The sequence below is a fragment of the Panthera onca genome, chromosome C1 (assembly GCF_046562875.1).
Source record: "Panthera onca isolate mPanOnc1 chromosome C1, mPanOnc1 haplotype 2, whole genome shotgun sequence".
Classification (NCBI taxonomy): domain Eukaryota; kingdom Metazoa; phylum Chordata; class Mammalia; order Carnivora; family Felidae; genus Panthera; species Panthera onca.
Window position 1 is genome coordinate 174755816 of NC_138346.1, and position 21956 is coordinate 174777771.

General features: G+C 42.7%; 1 protein-coding gene across 3 annotated transcripts in view; it reads left to right on the top strand.

The window, feature by feature from the left end:
* DAB1 (DAB adaptor protein 1) overlaps positions 1-21956 on the top strand; it is a 1137940-nt gene that overhangs the window by 440468 nt on the left and 675516 nt on the right. The window lies entirely within an intron of this gene.

Below are 21956 nucleotides of genomic sequence, written 5' to 3' on the forward strand. Positions count from 1 at the left end.
GATCAGGGGAGCCATGTCCCTTCTGGTGGGTCTACAACTCTCCTCCAGATTCTGCTGGCTGCCTTTCCCTTTGGCTCATGCTGTTTCTTTCCAGTGTGTGCACTGACACTGGTTTCTTCCTTTGGGCTCTTAGTACAAGGGTCAGTGAAGCCCCAGCCTTTGTAGAAGCAAACATTTAAAACCTACTTAAAAAACTTTTTTTAATGATTATTACTTTTCTTTTGAGAGAGAGAGAGAGAGAAGGAGAGAGACAGAGCATGAGCAGGGGAGGGGCAGCGGGAGAGGGAGACCCAAAATCTGATGCAGGCTTCAGGCTCCAAGCTGTCAGCACAGAGCCTGATACAGGGCTTGAACGCATCAACCATGAGATCATGACCTGAGCTGAAGTTGGACGCTTGACCAACTGAGCCACCCAGGGGACCCTAAAACCTCTGTTAAGGACTGAGATTACCACTGCATGGCTAGAGAGGCTATAGCAACGTGTCTGCCAACTTCCTGGCTGCATTCAAAGTGCTTCTTATGACACCCTCCATTCTCTAGTCTCTGTCACATGCCTCTAAAGGGAAGAGGCATTTTAAACTCATTTGAGGAAAAGAATTCAATCATTCGGTTCTATTTGGGGTTTCGGACACTGAATGCAAATAAGGATTATGTGATACAACCTGGATAATAACATTATCCATTGTTATCCATTGTTATCCATTGTTTCCTTTGCTCCTTTGACTACCAGGGGGCGAGAGTAGTGGAGTGGGTGATGGTACCCACTTACACCCTTCTATCGTCTCCTCTTCTATAAGGTGAGCCCTTTAAGGAAGGGGTGCTGCCTTGCACTTCTCCATGTCTGATGTCTAGCTCAAGGCCTGGCCCCAACAAGGAACAGAGTCGATAGCTGTTGGAATGACTTGCTGCAGTGAACCCACCATCCCTGCTTTGGGGTATAGTACTAGGCGTCATAGCATCATGGAGTCAAAGATAAAGGACTTCTCTTCTGGTGGTCCAGGAACAGAGATGGGACAGGGTGCCATGAACTCAGCTCTGGGAAATCCCAGAGAAGGTCATAGTTTTCCAAAGATTTACAGGCTGAGGAGGAATTCCCCACTCTGAAAACAGTGCTTCCAAAATCCTGGTGCACAGATTGATGCTGGCCACCAGTGAAATGAAAATGGACAAAATAGTCTTTTTTTTTTTTTTAAGTTTAGTTTTCATTTTGAGAGAGAGTGAGTGAGTGAGCAGGGGAGGGGTGAGAGAAAAGGAGAGAGAGAGAGAATCCCAAGCACACTCCATGCTGCCAGCTTGGTGCCCAATGTGGGTCTTGAACCCACAAACCGTGAGCTTATGACCTGAGCCAAAATCAAGAGTTGGATGCTTCACTAACTGAGCCACCCAGGTGCCCGGTGTAGTCATTTTTTAAAAAAAACAAAGCTGAATTAGTTTTTTAATCTGAGCTTATGGCCTTCCTGAAATGTTTTCTCATTTAGTGTAGTCCTGCTACACTAAAATAACCTTTTTGAAATTGTAGTGATGGTAAATGGCAAATGTTTTAACTTAATATATTCTATTAGGGGAAAATTACCCTTACCTTACGTTACTGCCCAGTTTAATTTCATTTTGTTTTGGCTTGACATTTTTCTGCCCCATGTATTCTCTCTAAGGAGCACTGTTAGGCCTGTGGTTTCTAACAAGACACGGACCATTTTGAGAATCTGAACTAAAGTTTTTGACCCTTTCTCCACAGAAACCTGTTTATGTGCACACACACAAACTTTTGCAGGTAATTTTGGAAGGTTCACAGGCCTTTTTAAGACCAACTGTGAGCTTCTGAAGAATCCAGAAAATCCAGTTAGGAATTCCTGGACAAGAAGGAGTGACAGTCCACTGTTGTGAGAAAAATTACCTTTCCCCATTCGTTTGCTTTTTAATGAAATATTTCATGTAAATAAAAAGTTTTCCCTCATTGCCCTCTAGGGCCATTAAAAGTCCAAGGAAGCATTGAGATCAGGGAGTTAACAAATATTTTGCAAAAGCAAATGGCGTGCTAAGGGAGCTGCTACCCAGCATTTGAACCAGCATTCTGTGGTCTCGGTGGGCATGGGAACCCCCTCCTCCCTTTGGCATTTTTTGCTGAGCATACATGGCAACCCGTCACCACTGACAGGGCTCTGTGCATCTCCCAGGATGTCTGGAGGAGTCTTTTTGAAGGCATTTCAGCCATCTGTTAGGGTTTCCTGCTCTCAAGGGTGCTTTGATGCCATGAGGAGATGTGACATGACATTTGGAATCTGGGCCCATGCATCACAATGCCAAGGGCAGGGACAGCCGCAGGGTGACTGACTCTGGCCCATTGTGCAGGGATGAGCATGTCAATCAAATACATCTGGCTGGGTAGTCATACTGGCAGCTGGGCTGCTCAAATTTAAAGGGGAGAGGGAAATGAAAGGTCTCAGAAAACTTCAGAAGAGAAGGACAACCCCCTTCCTCTGAGAAAGCTCATCTTCCTCTGAGAAAGCCTTGGGGTGGACGTGGAGACCACAGCTGGAGCAGTGAAGTCAACATTGATCACAGGATCTCAGACCCATAAAGATGGCCAAATCCAGAATTTCCCAAACTTCAGTTATTCCAGCCCATAGCCATGATATTTTGCTCTCTGTGTGTCACCAATAATTCATATTTGCTTTAAATAGGTTCACATTTTTATTTAAAAACATGTATTTTTAAAGAAAATTTATAGAACTAACTAAAATCTGGCATTACTTGCTATAAATATACTGTAGTCAAAAATAAATGGAATGAAAACAGAGCACTCTTTGGAAATTCTAGCTCAACGCTTTGGTCTGCTAGCTCATTATTAAAAGGGGAAGTCAGCAAAGATTTTGGGCTTGTTATAGGAACTTACTCAGACTTTCTCCTTGATGTAGCTGGCCAGATTGAAAGCAAATTCAAAAGTGAATCATCATCACTTTATGTGCTCAAAATTTGTTAATACCACATCTAAGAATTTACTAAAATTTATGTGCTAACTAAATTGATTTTACGTGCTACTGGAGGGCTGGATTTCACTCTGCAGGGCACATGGATCTGATCCAAGCTTTTTACGGAGGTGAGGACACCCAGAGGATGGAAAGGACTTGTCCAAGGTAACCATGGTTCTATATCTGTCCTGGTACCTATATACTGTTTAGCCAGGTAATTTTGCAGCTTCTGCCGGAGGCAGGTTGTACCTGCCTACACCTTGGCTTTGGACTCAGCCTTGTGACTTGATTTGGCCAATGGGATGTAAGCAGATGCGACACAGGCAATGGCTTCAAATTGGATCATAGAGCTGGGCTTGCTTTCTTGCACTTGACCATGAAGAGGACACACCATGGTCAGCCTGTCAGTCTGAGAATGATAGACTTGTGCAGGCCTGGATTCTGTCCATGCAAAGATTCAGTATTGGACTCCCAGTCGCTCGTTCCCCTTTTTGGTGCAGTACATGGGGCGTGTATGTGTATGTGTATACGCATGCATGTTTGTGGTGTGAATATGTATGTATGAGACAGACAGAGACAGAGAGAGGAGGGGGTGAAGAGAAAGGGAATGGAAACCTGGGCTGGGAAGATCAGTGTCCATATCTCCTCCATCTTCCGTCTTCTCAGAGTCTAACACAAGCTCTCAAAAATGTAGATGGTTAATAGATGCTTTATCTTTTACTCAGAAACTTGTAGAATTCAGGAAGTATTTACCAAGAACTCTGTTACATACATGGGACTGTGCTAAATATACCTGGGGGTACAAAAGAAGTCATTTTTGTGTCGTAGGGGATTACAGTGTGTTTCAGTGGCAAAGGCACACCTGCATGGTGTGAATAAGCACCACTTCAGAGCTGTATTGTTCCTGTACAAAAGTGGCAAAGCACAGTGTTCCTCAAATATGGCAGCATCCTCTTCTGCCAGGCCTTGACCGTGCTACTCCCTCAGCCTACAGTGCAATTCTGGAACACCCCATGGAGAGATTAGGTTCTCCACAAAGCTGTACTTCCTGTCTTCTTCCTTCCTCTCTTCTTTTCCATACAGGCATTTCTACTTCCTTTTGTTGTGGTGGTTCTTTCTGCCTTTGACCCGGAATATTCATAGGACTTGCATACCTTTCAATGAGTTGCTCTCCTGTCTAGTTGTTCTGCAACCTGGCACTGTCCTTCCCATTCCGCTCCCTTCTAGGAGTCCCGTGGAGTTGCCCGCAGTTCACATGTGGAGTCCATTTTACTCCATCTCCTCCCCCACTGCCATGGCCAATGCCCTTGTCATGCCTCACCTGCCTGGTTTCTTGGTATCGCCTTTGCCCAGGCTGTTCCCCATAGGGTAGTTGGAATAACTTTGTAAACTACTAATCTGATCATTTGATTCCCCTGCTAAAAAGTGCCCCAATGGCATCTCTTTACAATTAGAAGAAACAAAACAAAACAAAACAAAACAAAACAAATACCTACAGACTCATTACTGTGTCCTATAACACTCTGCCTGATGTGGATGCTGTATAGATCCACTTTGCAAATCAAACTGAGGAGATATCACACAGGGCAAGTGGCACACCTTCTGACTCCCATGCCATCCATCATTCTTCACGCCAAGTAAGCAAACCACAGTCTTAGTTACCAGTTACTGAGTACGTACTCTAAGATGCACATAATTAAGCTCTTTATACATATTAACTTCTTTATTCCTCAAAGTTCTGTGAAGTAGGAACTATGTTTATCCCAGTTTTACAGATGAGGAAACTTAGGCACAGAATGTTCAAGTAATTTCCTTACCACATAGCTTGAAAATGACAGAGCTAAGATCAGAACCCAGACATTATAGCTCCCTTACTGCTGTTGGGCCATGCAATAACCATAAGACTGACAAATATGGAAGGAATATCCTCAAACTGCTACCTGCTTTCCCATCCCCATAATTTTTCTGGCTAGCTCTCTGGCTATCCATATCTTTCTATAGCTCAGGATGGTATTGGTTCTCCATCCTCAAGAGACGGCTCAGTATAACAGCAACATCAACAAAAATTAGGAATCAACCGTTGAAAATTGATAATGTCTCCAAGGGCTGAGATGGTCTTCCTCCAAAGAGGTAATTATGGGAACCTAGTAAGAATGGAAGGCTTTTTGCAGAAAATAGAGTATGAGCAATCCTCACAGAAATGTCAAAAGGATATTGTGTTTTGCAAATGTTTATTGCAAACAGACAAAAGTAGGTTCAATTACTCGTCACAGCCTACACATTTCTCTCTTTGTTGGCCGGAAAACACTCAGGTGTTTTGTTTGGTTTGTTTAATATTCTCCAGGATGGCATGGCGGTATTTTTAGCTTTGAAATTTTGATTGTGAATTTCTGTGGCCTATTAAAAAAAATGCCCATGCAGCCTTGCAACATGAAAAAGAATGACAAAAGCTGGTGAACATGATTAATCCACTGGACTTCATATATCATCTGTCCTTTGCCCCCTCCTTCCTCCATTCCCTGAGCTCTCTAAACATTTCATCTGTGATTCTGGGCACTTTGAAACCGGAATCTGTATTCAGCACATGTCCCTACATGATTAAATAAAAATAATAATCATCTTTCTCTGCTGTTGCCTCAGCAGGAAATAGTTTTTAACTCCACCTCCATTGCCAGTGCCCCCAGTCTGGCTTGTTGGAGTGAGAACAAACATCACAGGCTTTGGAGAAAACTGGATGTTAAATCTTAATAATAGGGGTGCCTGGGTGGCTCAGTCAGTTAAGCATCCAACTTCGGCTCAGGTCATGATCTCATGGTTCATGGGTTTGGGCCCTGCGTTGGGCTCTGTGCTGACAGCTCAGAGCCTGGAGCCTGCTTCGGATTCTGTGTCTCCTTCTCTCTTGCCCCTCCCCCACTCCCATTCTGTCTCTCTCTCTATCAAAAATAAACACTACAAAATTTAAATCTTGATAATGGTGTGACTTTGTGCAAGTTTCTTGTCCTTGTTAAGTCACAGTCTCTTTTGATATCCACTGGGAATGATGATGGCTGCACCACAGGCCAGGTGGTGGTGATAGTTAAGTGAAATATATTTTATTTTATTTTATTTTTTTATTTTATTTTATTTTTTTAAATATGAAATTGACTGACAAGTTGGTTTCCATACAACACCCAGTACTCATCCCAACAGGTGCCCTCCTCAATGCCCATCACCCACCCTTCCCTCCCTCCCACCCCCCATCAACTCTCAGTTTGTTCTCAATTTTTAAGAGTCTCTTAGGGGTGCCTGGGTGGCTCAGTCAAGTGTCTGACTTCGGCTCAGGTCATGATCTCGTGGTTTGTGAGTTCAAGCCCCGTGTTGGGCTCTGTGCTGGCAGCTATAAGCCTGAAGCCTGCTTTGGATTCTGTGTCTCCCTCTCTGCCCCTCCCCTGCTCATGCTCTGTCTCTCTCTGTCTCAAAAACAAATAAAACATTAAAAAAAATTTTTTTTAAATTAAGTGAGATATATTTTAAATGTCTAGTGCCAAGTAATATTTAGCCATATTGGTTTGAATCCTTATTGTGTGCTGGCACTCTGCCTTTATTATTCATTTAATTTAACTTCATAAAGTAGGAATTATTATTCCTATTATACAGATAAAGAAACTGAGGCTCAAAGCAGTAAAATAACTTGCCTCTTACAGGTTGAACTGCGCCCCCCTCCTCAATAAAAGACATATTGAATCCTAACCCCTGGTAGCTTAGAATATGGTTTCATTTGGAAATAGAGTCTTTATAGAAGTAATCAAGTTTGAATGGTAATTAGGGTAGACCCTCATCCAATGTGACTGGTGTTCTTATGAAAAGGGGATATTTTGACATAGAGACAGACACTCCCGGAGGGAAGACAATGTGAAGACACAGAATGAGAAGAAAGCCATGAGACTGGAGTGATGCAGCTGCAGGTCAAGGGGCACCAAAGACTGCTGGCAAATACAAGACACTAGTAGAGGCAAGGAAGTATTCACCTCAAGCTGTCAGAAAGAGCACGGCCCTGTTAATGCCTTGAGTTTAGACTTTTAACCTCCAGATCTCTGAGATGAGATTTCTGTTGTTTTTGGCCACCCAGGTTTTGGTATTCTGTTATAGCAGCCCTGTAAACTAACAGATTCCTTAAGGTCACGCTGTGAGTAAGCACCAACACCAGGATTCAGGTCCTGGTCTGACTTACACCCAGGACTCACCCATTCTACTACCATTGCTTCTCAAACTGTGGTCCACGGACAAGCAGCACTGGCCTCACCTGGGAGCTTATTAAAAATGCAGAATCTCAGGCCCCCAACCCCAACCTACTAAATCAGAATCTGAATCTTGACAAGATGCCAGGAAATTCTTAGGTACTTGAAAGTTTGAGAAGCACTGTAGACAACCTTCCACAGAGACCAACAAACATGAATTCCTTTCTCTTCCTTTCCCTAGGTCTCCCTTCATGTGCAGGTGCAAGTGGGTCTTTCCCTTTCTAGTGTGTTCTCTTTCTGACCCATTTCCCACTCTACTCCTCAATCCCCCAAGGCTAAGTTTGTCCTTTACACATGGCAGGGAAACTGGGTGCAGTGAAAAGACCATGGGCTTTGGGAGCCCTATTGAACTTGTTTCAAAATCCTGCTTTACTACTCAGAGGGCAAGTTGCTTATCTTTTCTTTTCTTTTTAATTAATTGTTTATTTTGAGAAAGAGAGAGAGAAAAAGAGAATCCCAAGCAGTCTCTGTGCTGACAGAGCTGACAGCACAGAGCCTGATGCAGGTCTCAAACTAACGAACTGCAAGATCATGACCTGAGTCAGATGCTTAACCGACTGACCCACCCAGGCACTCCCGTCTTCTCTGAGCTTCAACTTTTTCATCTGTTCCTAGCGCCATTACCCTGGTGGAAGCCATGGTCATTATGTTCTGCCTGGACTACTGAAGTAGCCTTGTTGGTGGACTCCCCACCTCCCCAAGTCAATCTCAATCTGTTCTCCCCATTGCAACCTTAATGATCTCTCCAAACAGCAAATCTCCTTCTGTCATTTCCCGTGATTGCAAACCCCGTCCTGGTTAAAGTCTGAATTCCTGAACGTGGCTCCCTGTCCTTTGCATCATGTGCCCATGTCTGCTTCTCCCCTCTCATATCTCCTGCCACTTCCCATGCTTACTTTATTATTTACCTTCTATGTGTCCTAACCTTCCTCTACATTCTCAAGCCAGCCATCACCTCTTCAGGGTCTTTGCCTACACCACACATCCCTCCCCTGAACTCCTATACTTTGCATGCCTTCTCTGTGCTTTTCTTCATCATATCAACCAAGCGTTTTATTAACTGCAATGTTGATTTATCTATATTCCTCATTAGACCACATGAGCATGAGGGCAAAGACCACGATGATCTTTGTGATGCTTGTATTGCAGCTCCTAGCCTGGTGTTGGGATATAACTCAGCCCTCAATATGTATTTGCTAAACAGATCAAAGAAATTGGGAGATGCCTCAGTTTTTAGGCCAGCATTGTGCATTCTGTTGAAGAAACATTTATTTCTGAAACCCCACTGCTGTTTTACAGATCAGGTGCCAGTTGTAGAGTGAGTACAGGAACAGCCAGTGTGTTCTTTCTGAAGTTTCTTTGTTCTTTCCCGCATGATTAAGCCGCCTAGATCCTACCTCGTTGAACAAAGCTAAAGTATTTACTCCTAATTGCTTTAAGTAAGTCCTGTGTGAACTAATCACTAATCAGATGCTTGCGTTTAAGAAAGAAAAATGGCTAATTAACGGAAGCCAGTACCTCCAATATTAAGGATCAGAGCTCTCTATGTGGCAGCATGGTAAGGGAAGACACACAGTGAGGCTTGGAGAGTCTTTGGGGCTTCCTTGGTTTTTTCAGGCCTCATTTCCAGAGAAGTTGAAACAACACACCCACACCTAACAGGAAGGAGACATTCTGAATGAATCCTAGGAAACTGTCCCCTCCTCCATGCGGTCAATAGTAAGAAATGCTGTGAGTTTGAAGTTAAAAGTTACGTTTTGTATTGTGAGAAATACAAAATGAGAATGCATGAGCCAGTTGTGAAATTTGCACAAGAATAACAACAGCGGTTAAGTTTAGGAAAAACAGAAAATCTTATTCACACAAGATGGGCCAGTTTGGACCTTGGATATACCACATGTTCAATAAATTCTTTTGTTGTTGTTAAAGGTTTCTTTATTTTTGAGAGACAGAGAAAGAGGGAGACAGAGAGAGAGAGAGACCACAAATGGGGAGGGGCAGAGAGAGAGAAAGGCACCAAGGATCCAAAGCCAGTTCTGTGCTGATAGCAGCGACCTTGATGGGAACTCAAAATCAGGAACTGTGAGATCATCACCTGAGCCGAAGTGAGACACTCAACCGACTGAGCTGCCCAGGTGCCCCATGCTCAGTACATTTTTACTGAGTGAATTTCTTGTCTCACACACACACACACACACACACACACACACACCTTTATTAAAAAGCATAAAAGAGGGGCGCCTGGGTGGCTCAGTCATTTAAGCATCCGACTTCGGCTCAGGTCATGATCTCGTAGTTCATGAGTTCAAGCCCCACGTTCAAGCCTCCTTTGGATTCTGTGTCTCCCTCTCTCTCTGCCTCTCCCCCTCTCATGCTCTGTCTCTCTCAAAAATAAATAAACATTTTAAAAAATGTGGGTCACTCTGCAGACCCTGCTCTTTGAAAGAAAGAAAGAAAGAAAGAAAGAAAGAAAGAATAAGAGAAAACCTGAATAAATGGAGAAAACCTGAATAAATTTTCATGGAAGGGAAAACCAATACTATAAAGATGTCCCTTCTCCCCCGGTTAATCTAAAGATTCAAAGCTGTTGCAATCAAAACCCCAACAGAGTTTTTCAAGGAGATTGACAAACTGAACCTAAAACTCACATGGAAGAGTAAGGGGCCAAGAATAGCCAAACATTTTTGAAAAAGGAGGAGATAAGAAAGAAAGAGTACTGACTTACTCTACAGAAAGATTTACTCTAAAGCTCCATGTAATTTTGAACAGTGGTTTCATTTTTGTGTTTGTTTGCTTGTTTTGCAAGCTCGTCATCCAGGGAACTGATTTTTGGCAAACTTTGCTACAATCACTCTACACTGAGGGATCTGAATGGAAAGTGAAGGCATGCAGTGTGAATTTGCTCAGCTCTGACCTGTGAGAGCTGCAGTTCAGGGAAGGGGAAAGAGCCAAGGTCAGATGCACCACGGCTAAGCTCCAGTTCTGCCTTCCACGCTGTGAGTTTTAGGGTCGGTTGCTAAACTTCTCTGAGTCTCCACTTCTTTTAATCTCTAAAATTCAATTAATAAAAATCCAGGTAGGAAAAAAAGATCTTGGTTGGGCTCTGTTGTAGTGCTTTTAAAATCTGTTTATTTGCATAGGAAATGGGCTTTCTGTAAAGTAGGTATTGCCTACTCAAATGTCTGCAGGGGCCAGGCAGTTCATTCACACCCACAGGTAGCAGTTACACAGAAGATAATGGGTAGAGGGATTAGGGCAACCTTGAGTGAGGGTAAAACAGAGCTGCAGCCAAATCAGCCCACACATCCCCAGGCTATAATTTCAGTTCAGGAGCCAAGAACCCAACACGGGAATCAGAAGAGGGACAGAGATGAACTCTCACTGTGGCTTTGCCTCAGACAGTGACGTGACTCCGGGCACATTATTTCACATTCTGAGCCCCATTTTTCCACCTTTAAAATGGGCACGTCAGACTCCCTGAGGGTGACAGTAGTTCTAACATTATAAAATGCGTGTCCGGGATTCTAATTTATGGATGCGCTTGCCAGTCTCACTTCTAGAATTGGAAGACCAAGGTTCACACCCCAGCACTGACAATTGATAAATGCCACCCGAGAGTGTCCCAGGGCTTCACTGCAGTTCAGTTTCTATCACTAAAAATATGGAGGAAAAGTAATCATAATCTTTATGGAGCTGGGGTGACAAGTATGATAATTAGCTATCAAAATGTTTAATACACTGGACAACAGTGCAAAGGGATGTGGATTAACATAACGGAAAAGAAGGTAGATGAGTGGTCTACCAAGTCCCAGGTCCCTAATACCAACATTCTTTGCAAATCCAGCCTTCCTGGTACAGAGGTCCTGCTATACTCATGTTACAGATGCAAAAACTGAGATTTCAAATCATAGACCCACACAGGGGTTGAAATCTTTTCCTCCTGGTTCCAAGGCCCATGACTTCTTTCTTTCTTTTTCTTTTTTTAACATTTATTTATTATTGAAAGACAGAGTCAGAGCGTGAGCAGGGGAAGAGCCGAGAGATGGAGAGACACAGAATCTGCAGCAGGCTTTAGGCTCTGAGCCATCAGCACGGAGCCCGACGCAGGGCTCGAACTCACAAACTGCGAGATCATGACCTGAGGTGTTTTTTTTTTTTTTTTTCCATGACTTATTTCCCTACCTGCTGCTTTATCAGGTGGGCCAGCCATGTCCACTGCTAGGAGCCAGAAGTTGTCGCCAGGTCGGGGACCGTGTCCAGGGGGATCCGCTGAAGTTAAGAGCACTAGGCACATTTCCATCCACCAAGCTGGCCAGGCTTCACTTCCTGTAAATGAGGTGGTTAGCCATGTTTGTACAGAGCAAGACTGAGGGCTTTCTCTATGCCTGCCGTTTAAACTGTCAGGTTGGGTGTGGGCAGCCTGAGACCCACGGTTTCTGGACGTGGGCAGAAGGCCGGGGACCCAGGTGAACTCACTACTGACTCAGGTAGAGCAGACTGCTGACAGGGATCACCTCTCATTCTCTTTATGCGACCAACATGCTGTTCTGGCCCCGAGGAACACAGGTCAGCAACTTCATGAATTACCCTTTTGCTTGTAATCTAGTTGCAGTGGTGAAATATTATGTTGCCTAGGGCAGGGCTATCCCTGGCTCTTAGTTGTTTAAATTGCGAAGTTTCCTTTTTGGAAGGAGGGAAGATTTATTGAATGCTTACCAAGCATCAGGCATGGTGCCCCTCACTGTGCACCTATGATTTTATTTCACAAACTGTAGACATCAGATTCTGTTGCTTCAGTTTATCAGATGTTAAAAGGGAAGCTCAGAGGGGATAAGTAAACTTACTAGAGGCCACAGGTTTAGTAAATACTAGAGCCAGGGGATTAGAATCTCTGGCTCTCGGACTCCATAGCCTGACTCTTTCCACACCGCCAGTCTGCCCACTGGTGTGACACTGATGGCAAATATGCCTGTAAAATCCAAATAGAGTTTCATTTATTAATGGTCTGCAATGGAAGAAGACCGACAGCCTGGCCAATAGAAAGCTCATTTGTTTTGTAAACAGAGAATAATTCATTCATTTGCTAATGCTCTCTCCCAGCGAAAGTCTGAGCCAATTCTGCCTTTAATCTGTGATATAGCTTGAGAGCACGGATGTCCCCACAGCCCATGCCTTTGAATATTCCATTTGGGACACGCAGGAATGGTGCTTCCTTTGTCTCAACATCAAAGCCCAGGGCTTCATGTCTTGACAGGTGTACATACATGTTGAAAAATATAAATAAGTGCTGAATATCAAACCCCTCAGACTGCCCAGTTGTCCCATTTTCCAAGAAAATGAAAGAGAGCATAACTTAAAATGAATAAAAATATACTCCCCATTTGGAAGTCTGAAATTGACAGTGTTTACCAGAAATTGTATGAGCGCAGAACACAGGCTTCGATTTGATTGTGGGTTAGAATCTGTGCTGCCTGGGCTCTGAGATTCTTCCTTTGTGAGTGATTGCTACTGCTGGGGGAATTGGCAGTGTGACCAGGCCGAGGGAAGGGATAAAATGATTAGGTCCAAGACTTCATTGCGAAGCTTCTTCCTCTGAGATTTAGAAACCATCTTTCTTTCAGCCTCTTAATGTTTCCTGAACACCGTGAATTTCTCCAGGGGGCTTTATGGCCAGAACTGATCGCATTCAATTCTCCCGGGAGGAAATAGGCAGGTTTGTCTTATTTATTTATTTATTTATTAAGTAAAGAACAAGAAAAGGAGAGGAGAGTCCTCTTATCTTGATGGTAGTGGTAGAGGACGGGTACAAACTGTAGAGTAACTGGCCCTCCGCCTGAATCGCTTCCCCATCGGACCAAACTGCCCTTACCCTGCCCTTCTTCTACCCTGCCCTTACTCTTCATCATTTTCCTCCGTGCTCTTTTTCCCCCCTTTCTTTTTTTTTTTTTTTTCTCTCTTTTTTTCTCTGTCCACTTCCTTCCTTACCCTAATCTTTTCCAACAGACTTGAAGCCTCTGACGTGGTCAGCTTCTGTAATTAAAAGCCACCAAGTCTCCCAGTGTCACAAGTAAAAGCAGATATGCCGGAAGGACTGAAGCCAGGGAGCAGTCAGGGCTGAGGGTGCCGGGCTGAGAAGGGGCATCTGGTCTCCCCTTCCAGACACGACAGCGTCTCAGTGCCTGCTGCTCCTTGAGCTTGAATTTGCTGCAGCCCCTCAAGGGTGTGACTCTTCTTCGTGGACCTGGCTCCTCCTCACCTTTCTGTGTCCTTTCACTTTTAGTTCCTGCTTCTAGCTACAGTCATGCTCCTCATAGCTCCTAGCTCAGATCCCTGACAAGGAATCTGACTGATTGCATTAGGGTTCTCCAGAGAAAGAGAATAGGATATAGATTTAGAGTATAGATATAGAGAGAGACAGGGTATCTAGATATAGATCAGGCTTTTATGGTTTCTATAGAGAGAAAAAAAAAATATATATATATATATATATGTAAGGGCACCCAGGTGGCTCAGTCGGTTAAGCATCCTATTTAGGCTCAGGTCATGATCTCACAGGTTGTGAGTTTGAGCCCCATGTCAGGCTCTCTGCTGTCAGCACAGAGCCTGCTTCACATCCTCTGTTCCATCCTCCCTCTGCCTCTCCACTGCTTGCACTCTCTTTCTCTGTCTCTCTCAAAATAAATAAATAAACTTTAAATATATATATATATGATTTTACATATATATACATATATATGTATAAATATATACATTTATATGTGTAAATATATATCTATATATACATATATGATTTATTACAAGTAATTGGCTCACGTGATTACAGATGCTGTTTCAAGACCTACGATCAACACACAAGAGACATAAGAAGAGTTGATACTTCAGTTCAAGTCCGAAGGCAGGAAAAATCTGATGATCCCAGCTCTAGGCAGTCAGATGGAAGGAATTCCCTCTTTCTCAGCCTTTTAGTTCCATTCAGACCTTCATCTGATTGGATGAAGCGCACCCACATTAGAGAGGGCAATCTCCTTTACTCAGTTTATCAATTTAAATTTAAACTCATCCCAAAATACCCAGAATAATGCTTGAACAAATGACTGGGCCCGGTCAAGTTGATACATAAAATGAACCATCACACTGTGTCCCGTTGCCTGTCTGGTGGTCTCTCTCCTTTATTTCTTTCACTCCCTCCCACCTGGCCACCTTGCAGGTAGCTGGTCTGGTCAGCCTTTGGATTAGTTGCCATAGGACTGGGTATTCATCTATATCCAATCACCTAAGACTGAGCCGTAAGCTTAGGGGACATATCAGCCAGCCACCTTGGCTGACCCTTAAGCAACAGCTTCAGGGAAGCAGTCTCCTTTAGAGAAGCTTGGTATGGAATGCTCAAATTGTCAAGAGTAGCCATACCGTCCACAGACCATGACACCAGTAAATACGGGGAGTTTATGTGGCTAGCTGCCAAGTTGGTGATGAAATCAGATATTTTACTGAGCCACAGGGTCATGCCAGGTTCTGTGGATACAAAGGTAAAAGGATGTGACCTCTGCATCCAAGGCTGTCACAGAGGGTAGAAGATGCAAATCAAGTATCCCTGCAGCTTAGTAAACATAGATCACTTGGCTACAAGACTTCTTGGAGATCTAGTCCAGCCTTCTCTATTACCCAGGTCAAGAAATAGAAGCCCAGAGAGGTTAACAGACTTGCCTAGGGTCACACAGCTAATTACAGGTAGAAATCTCATTTCAATTACCATGTATTAAATATTCAATAGGTGCAAGAGATTAGCCTAGACCTTTTCATGTGTGTTACTTCATGTAACCCTTATTACAATGATGTAAGGTAGACTTTATCCAGGGGAGAGACCTGAATTTCAGAGAGGTACACTGACTCCCTCCGTGTCACAAAGATAGGTAGGAGATAAATGAAAGAAGATTTTTTTGTTATGTCAGTTTTGCAAAAAAAAAAAAAAAAAAGACAGTGTTAGAAATTGTAAATAGGACTTTAAAATGTCTTTAAGAAAAGCATCCAATGCTCACCAGCATGATACTTACCTGCTCTTTGCAAGAACAAATATTTAATAGAAAAGAAGCAGGAGGAAGGACATTTTTGAGAGACTCGATAAGCAAGGAAGGTTATAGAAACACAAAAAGGGAGGGGGGTGACCATCTTTGAGATGACCAATAATAAAGACGTTTTAATTAAGGACTTTTAAATATCTCAGGAAAAGATCCATTTCACAGGTGAATAGGATAATTTAGCAACAAAGAAGAAAGGGACAGAATTGGGGTAGTGAGGCAAGGCCTGCTCAGTGTACTAATGAGGCATTCTGGCCTTATTTTCCTTAACCTCAAGGACCTTGACTTGACCAAAGAGCTATGTGAAATATCATGCATATTGATTTTTTCCCCAGGCCGGGTTTGTAATTTTTCCTGAAGTAAGAGCATTCAGACCAGAATGGGTACTGAGCTACTTGATTCTGCAGGATAGGAAAGTTCCCCTGGTCAATTGAGCAGAACACAGGCAGGATAATGTCTCTGACTGAAGCACTTGCAGTAGTTGTTTTGGATTCCTATGTCTCCCTCATCTCCTTCCCCTTCCATACCTGTCTTCCCCCTTCCCCTGTTCTACTACCTCTCATCCTCCTCTGTTTCTTGCCCATTATTTCCATTGCCCTATAGATAGGGACAATGACTCACATTGCCATCTGGGTCAATGGGCCACTAAAATTAGGATATAGTATATGGGATAGAGAGGACTGTGGACATTTGGAAAGTGCATGCCTAAACCATAAGGGCCAATGGATACTTAACTCCACATAATTGTTGCCATACTTGACCAGGGACCCTGCGTTGCCAAGTCTTTTAATGTTGCAAAAGCACCTGGAAATCTGGATTTAACTTTTATGAAATACCCTGATTTTTAAATCTTAACAATTAATTCAATTCTTCAAATTCTTACAGGCTGGTAATGATCCATGAGTCACCAGCTTTTGACCTCTGGTATATATATCATATAGGAACCATAGTTGAAATCATAGCTTCATTGCTTCTAGCTGTGTGACTCTAAGCATGCCTCTTAACCTCTCTGAATCTTAATATTATTGACTATCAAATATATAGAAGGTGGCATATTAAGCGCGAGGCTTACCGTCTCATACCAAGTAGATACACTATGGATAACAATTCACTCTTTTCCATTCTATCCCCTGACCATAGTGTCTCAATCATGTATACATCTGATTCCAGAGAGAAATATTCAGCTTATTACAAGACCAATGACTTCTGGAACATCAGCTTGCCTTTCTCCTGCAAACAATCAAATCACAAGAGCTTACAGCATATTCTTACCCTGCTTTGTTGAGAGCCATTTCCCCAAAATGCATCTTATGTGGGCAATGAGTCTCTATTCATGCACAATTTCACATGAAAAGATTTGCCCTTTTCATTGTACGCATGGCTTGAATCGGCCAGCCTGCATGAAAATATTTCCATTCATTAGCATGCCAAATGATGTCACTGGCCTGGAACTTGGGTGGATATTGCATGGACTGATAGAATCCTATTGCTCTAAGGATTCTCAGAGGAGGTTGTCTCTTCCAACCTTCCATGTCCAATGCAGCTTAAAACACCACCAGAATATGGTGAGGGCTCACTATTTGGGGAAGCTATCTTGGCCACTCTAGTTACTTCAGATATCTTCCTTGTATCACATTTAAATCTGAATTTCAGTAACTTCTGTCTGTTGGTTCAGATCTACCAGGAATCTGAGAGTCAGATTGGTCATAAGCAACGTGCTATCTCATTAAATAATCATAATGGCGGGAACTTATGTGACAACGTCAGGTCTTTTCTTGACGTCTTACAGGTATTTAGTTACTTAACATTCACAAAAACTCTATGAAACAGGTAATGAAGCATTCTGTTTTTCAGAATGAGTAAATAAATGTGAGGCACAGAGCAATTAAATGACATACCCAAGGTCTCACGGCTCGTAAGAGAGAGAGGAAGGAAGGAAGACAGGGTTGTCTGGCCTCCATGTGGTTAGGGACTACATCCCCCTGCCCCTCCATCAGAGGGTACCTGCACCAAGATCAACTGCAGAACCAAGGGCTCTGACGTTATCCAGAGCTGATTTGCATACTGGCCCTCCCACTCCAGCTCAAAGCAGACTTGTGCAAACTTGTCCACATCTCTGACCTTTTATGCCACCTTTCAGTGGTCTTGGGAGTCAAATCTCTGCAAATTGTCTAGAGCAGAGTCTGGCAAATAATGGACATGCAAAGGGTTTTTGTTGAGTGAATGACATTTATCAACACCCCAGACCATGCATCACCTGGTCTTTTATCCTCACTACCATGGCAAACGTTCCAAGAGCCCTCTTCATACTAACTGCTCACTCTTCTTTGGCCACTCTCCATTTTCTTCTGTCCTTTTCAGCATATTTCAGGGTGGTCTTCCCTCCCTCAGAATACAGTGGTATTCTCACTAGCTTAACTCTCTGCTCCCATCACTGCTGCTAAGACTGTGCGAATACACTTCTCTCTCAAGTATCTATTCTTCTCCAGGCTCTCCATTGGGAACTGAGAATAAAAAATGATCTAAGACAAGATCTCTGCCCTAAGGACCCCTCAGGTAGAGTAGAATTCATGGTACAAAGAGTTATGGAAAGAGTGAAAAGGGAGTATGCAGGAAGGATGACAACTCTACTCAGGGCAGGGTGAGACATAAAACATTTTTGAATAAGGATGGGAAAGGAAAGAAGGGAAGAAAATGTATGGATTAGGGGGCATCTGGTGGCTCAGTTGGTTATGCATACAACTCTTTTTTTTTTTATTTTTTTTTAATGTTTATTTATTTTTGAGACAGAGAGAGACAGAGCATGACCGGTGGAGGGTCAGAGAGAGAGGGAGACACAGAATCTGAAACAGGCTCCAGGCTCTGAGTGGTCAGCACAGAGCCCAACGCAGGGCTCGAACTCACAGACCCTGAGATCATGACCTGAGCCGAAGTCGGACGCTTAACCGACTGAGCCACCCAGGCGCCCCTATGCATACAACTCTTGATTTTGGCTCAGGTCATGATCTCACCCCCGCATCGAACTCTGTGCTGACAGTATGGATCCTGCTTGGGATTCTCTTTCTGTCTCTTTCTGCCCCTCCTCCATTCGTTCTCTGTAAACAAACAAACAAACAAACAAACAAACATTAAAAAAAGGAAATGTATGATTTAGAACCTTGGGATAACCTACATGTCATAAAACAGACCTTAAAGATGGTTGCATGAACTCATGGTAGAATATCTAAATGCTCTTAAAATGAGTTGTAGGGAAATCCATAAATATGAAAAAAGAAAAACCCTAACATGTAAAAGATAAGATTGGTAAGTTTTACCAGTTAAAAATTTTAAATTAATGTATTATAAAAACAAAAACAGGGGCCCTTGGGTGGCTCAGTTGGTTAAGCTTCCAACTTCAGCTCAGGTCATGATCTCACAATTCTTGAGTTCGAGCCCCACATCAGACTCTGTGCTGACAGTTCAGAGCCTGGAACCTGCTTCAGATTCTGTGTTTCCATCTCTCTCTGCCCCTCCCCCACTCAAGCTCTGTCTCTCTCTCTCTCTCTCTCTCTCTCTCTCTCTCTCTCAAAAATAAATAAACATTAAAAAAATTAAGAAAAAACTAAAACATAAAAAGCCACTGTGTAGCAAAAGTTGCTGATTGTGAGATCACCTGCAGATCTGAAGACACTTTCATCACATATAGCAAAGGACAAGTATCTAGGGAAATGCTAAACCAGTAAGTAAAAGACAAAGAATATATAGAAAAATGAGGAAAGAAAATGCACAGGAAATTCACATAGGAGTAATTGTAAATACTCCCCAACCTTAATAATCAATCTGGAGAATTCAAATTGAAATAATAATGAGAAAAATAATTTCTCATCCATCAGGCTAGGAAACATTTAAAGGTATGAAAAGAACAAGTGTTGGTGAAGGAATAAGGGAAAATTAGGATTATCCTGAATTTCTAGAGAAATATAAATTGATAATATACTTGCAAAGAGCAATTTGGCTGTCTTGAGTGTATGCATTCCCTATGACCCAGTAATTCTGATGCGCGCGCGTGCACACACATACAACATACACACACACACACACACACACACACACACACACACATTTATACAATATGTACATACACTTCCAGACTCACTCTAGAGAATATTGTGGACATGTGCACAAACACACCTATACCAGAAAATTCATTGCAATTCTATTTAAAATGGAAGAAAAATATAAACCATCTTCATGCCCATTATTTGAAGAATGGATGGAATACTTAAGAAGTATTGGAATACTTAAGAAGTACAAGGTAATGATGAGATCTGAAACACATAAGTTAAGTGAAAAAGTGTGCTAAATTATGTTTAGTACATGTACAATATGATGTCATTCATGGACATTTTTTTTAAAAACCCACAAACATTAAACGATACTGTATATTCATACATACAATGTTTTCAAAAACTTCAAATGGAAAAGATACTTAATCCATGAAAGTGGTAGCTACTAGAAAGGGAAGAAGAAATGAGACTCACATCAAAAACCAGAGGGGATGTCAATCTTACCTAAAATGTTTGATTTTCTTATTTAAAAAAACATTTAAGGCAGTTGTGACAAAAATGTTAATAATTACCAATTATTTGTCATAGACCCATGGATATTTATAATTCTTTGTCATTTTTGCTACTTTTACAAATGTCTTCAAAATTTAAATGCGATCTCAGGAGACAAAGAGCTACCTTGAAAGTCTTGAATGAGTCATTTTGATGCTTGAGGGTCAGGATTCAGGTCAGAGTTTCTCTGGTCATTGCCTTCAAATGGCCCTAGGAAAATTCAAGCTCCAGCTCATGGGAAAGAAAGGTAACACAACAATCCAAGTGATTTTTGATGATATGTTTACAACTCTCAGAGGAACCAACCATATAAATTTACTTTTTGGCTAAAAATCAAATATGAAATATGAAGCAAAGAAAATTCCATATTTGTGGGGTGCCTGGGTGGCTCAGTCGTTTAAGCATCAGACTCTTGGTTTCGGCTCAGGTCATGATCTCAGGGTGGTGAGTCTGAGCCCCACATCGGGCTCCCCTCTGACAAAGTGGAGGCTGCTTAGGATTCTCTCTCTTTCTCTCTCTCTCTTTCTCTGCCCCTTACCTGCTCACTCTCTCTCAAAATACATACACTTAAAAAGTTTAGCAAATTCCATATTTGTTTATTCAAACTCATGTAATTAAACTTTCAACACACATTGGGGAGTACTTTCCCCTGTGGAAGGTACACATGGATAATAAACCACTTTCTTGGGAGTAGAGCACCAAACTCACATTTTACTGGGCAGATACCCTTACTTCCATATCTCCCCCAGGTTACCTTTCTAAGTATTGCGTGCAAAAATGCTGAGAAGGAGGTATTACTATTCCCAATCTACAAATTAACATATTGACAGTGAACTAACCCAAGGTCATCATCAATTAGTAAGTGCCAGACTTTATTCTCAGACTCAGATTTTCTGACAGGAGCTTCCATGTTGCTAGAGCAGACATTGGATGTTTTCAGAGAAGTGAGATGCATATTAGCACTCTTTTGAGATGTACAGTGTTCTGTAGAAAGCAAAACTTTCCAACCTTTGCTTTTGTCCTTGAAACTGAGAAATAAAATTGGAAGTGGAACTAATAGTCTTTGGAAGGCAGGCCTGCCTACCATTTAGCGTTCATTCCCACTGGGCAGGAACCATGTCATTGGCCGTGGTTTGCTCTGTGCTGAGGGCATGGACGCTCAGGTGGAGAGTGCCCTCCGAGCATGCCTTGCACCTGCCAGTGACAAATTGTCATCTGGGAGGTCTGTGAGTACCTAATTGACTCTTCTTCATTCAGAGAACACATGCCCCTCGTGCAGAGAGCCCAAGGAGCAAGGTGCTGAAGTGCACAGGACGTAAGATCCAAGCTCCCAAAGTCACGGTTTCCTTTCAGCTTCCTTTGTGAGTTTAGCCAGAATGGCCTTTCTGATCCTTAAAACGCCTGCATTGAAAATGGTGCCAGTTCTTAGAATGCCAGTATGTTGATGGGACTAAATGAACAGCATATGCTGGGTAACAAAGCAATTGTTGAACATTTTCCGATGGTCTGTCTTGATCCTCAAGTCCCCATCCTCTGAGGTAAAAAGAAAATTCCTAAAACCTTCATTTCATGGTAGAGACCTCAGAGAGGTTACAGGACACTCTAGTGAACGGCTCCCTGATTTCTGAGAGGTATTTTCAGGCTAACGAGTACACGTGAGCCTTGACAGACAATCCACCAGTTATTATTCTGAGGCCTGACAGCAGCCTTCCAAAGTTGCCAAACAGCTGCCTCTTTTTTCTGAGTTAGGTGCAGCTCAGCCCTGCTCGCATCCTCCAGAGGGGATATATATATATCCCTGCATATATACAGATGTAGCCACCGGAGGACCTCTGTGTGTTAAGACCTTTTTAACTCAGGAAAGTTTGGAAACAACCGGAGCCACTGTAGACGCTGAGTCCACAAAATGGAATGAATTGTTTATATGTTACCAGTAAGTGATGTGTTCAGGGGTAAGTGCACATTCACGTCCTGGGGTATACGGTGGTGCACAACACAAGCACGTAGCGATGGCATACTTGGGATGTTACCTTTCCA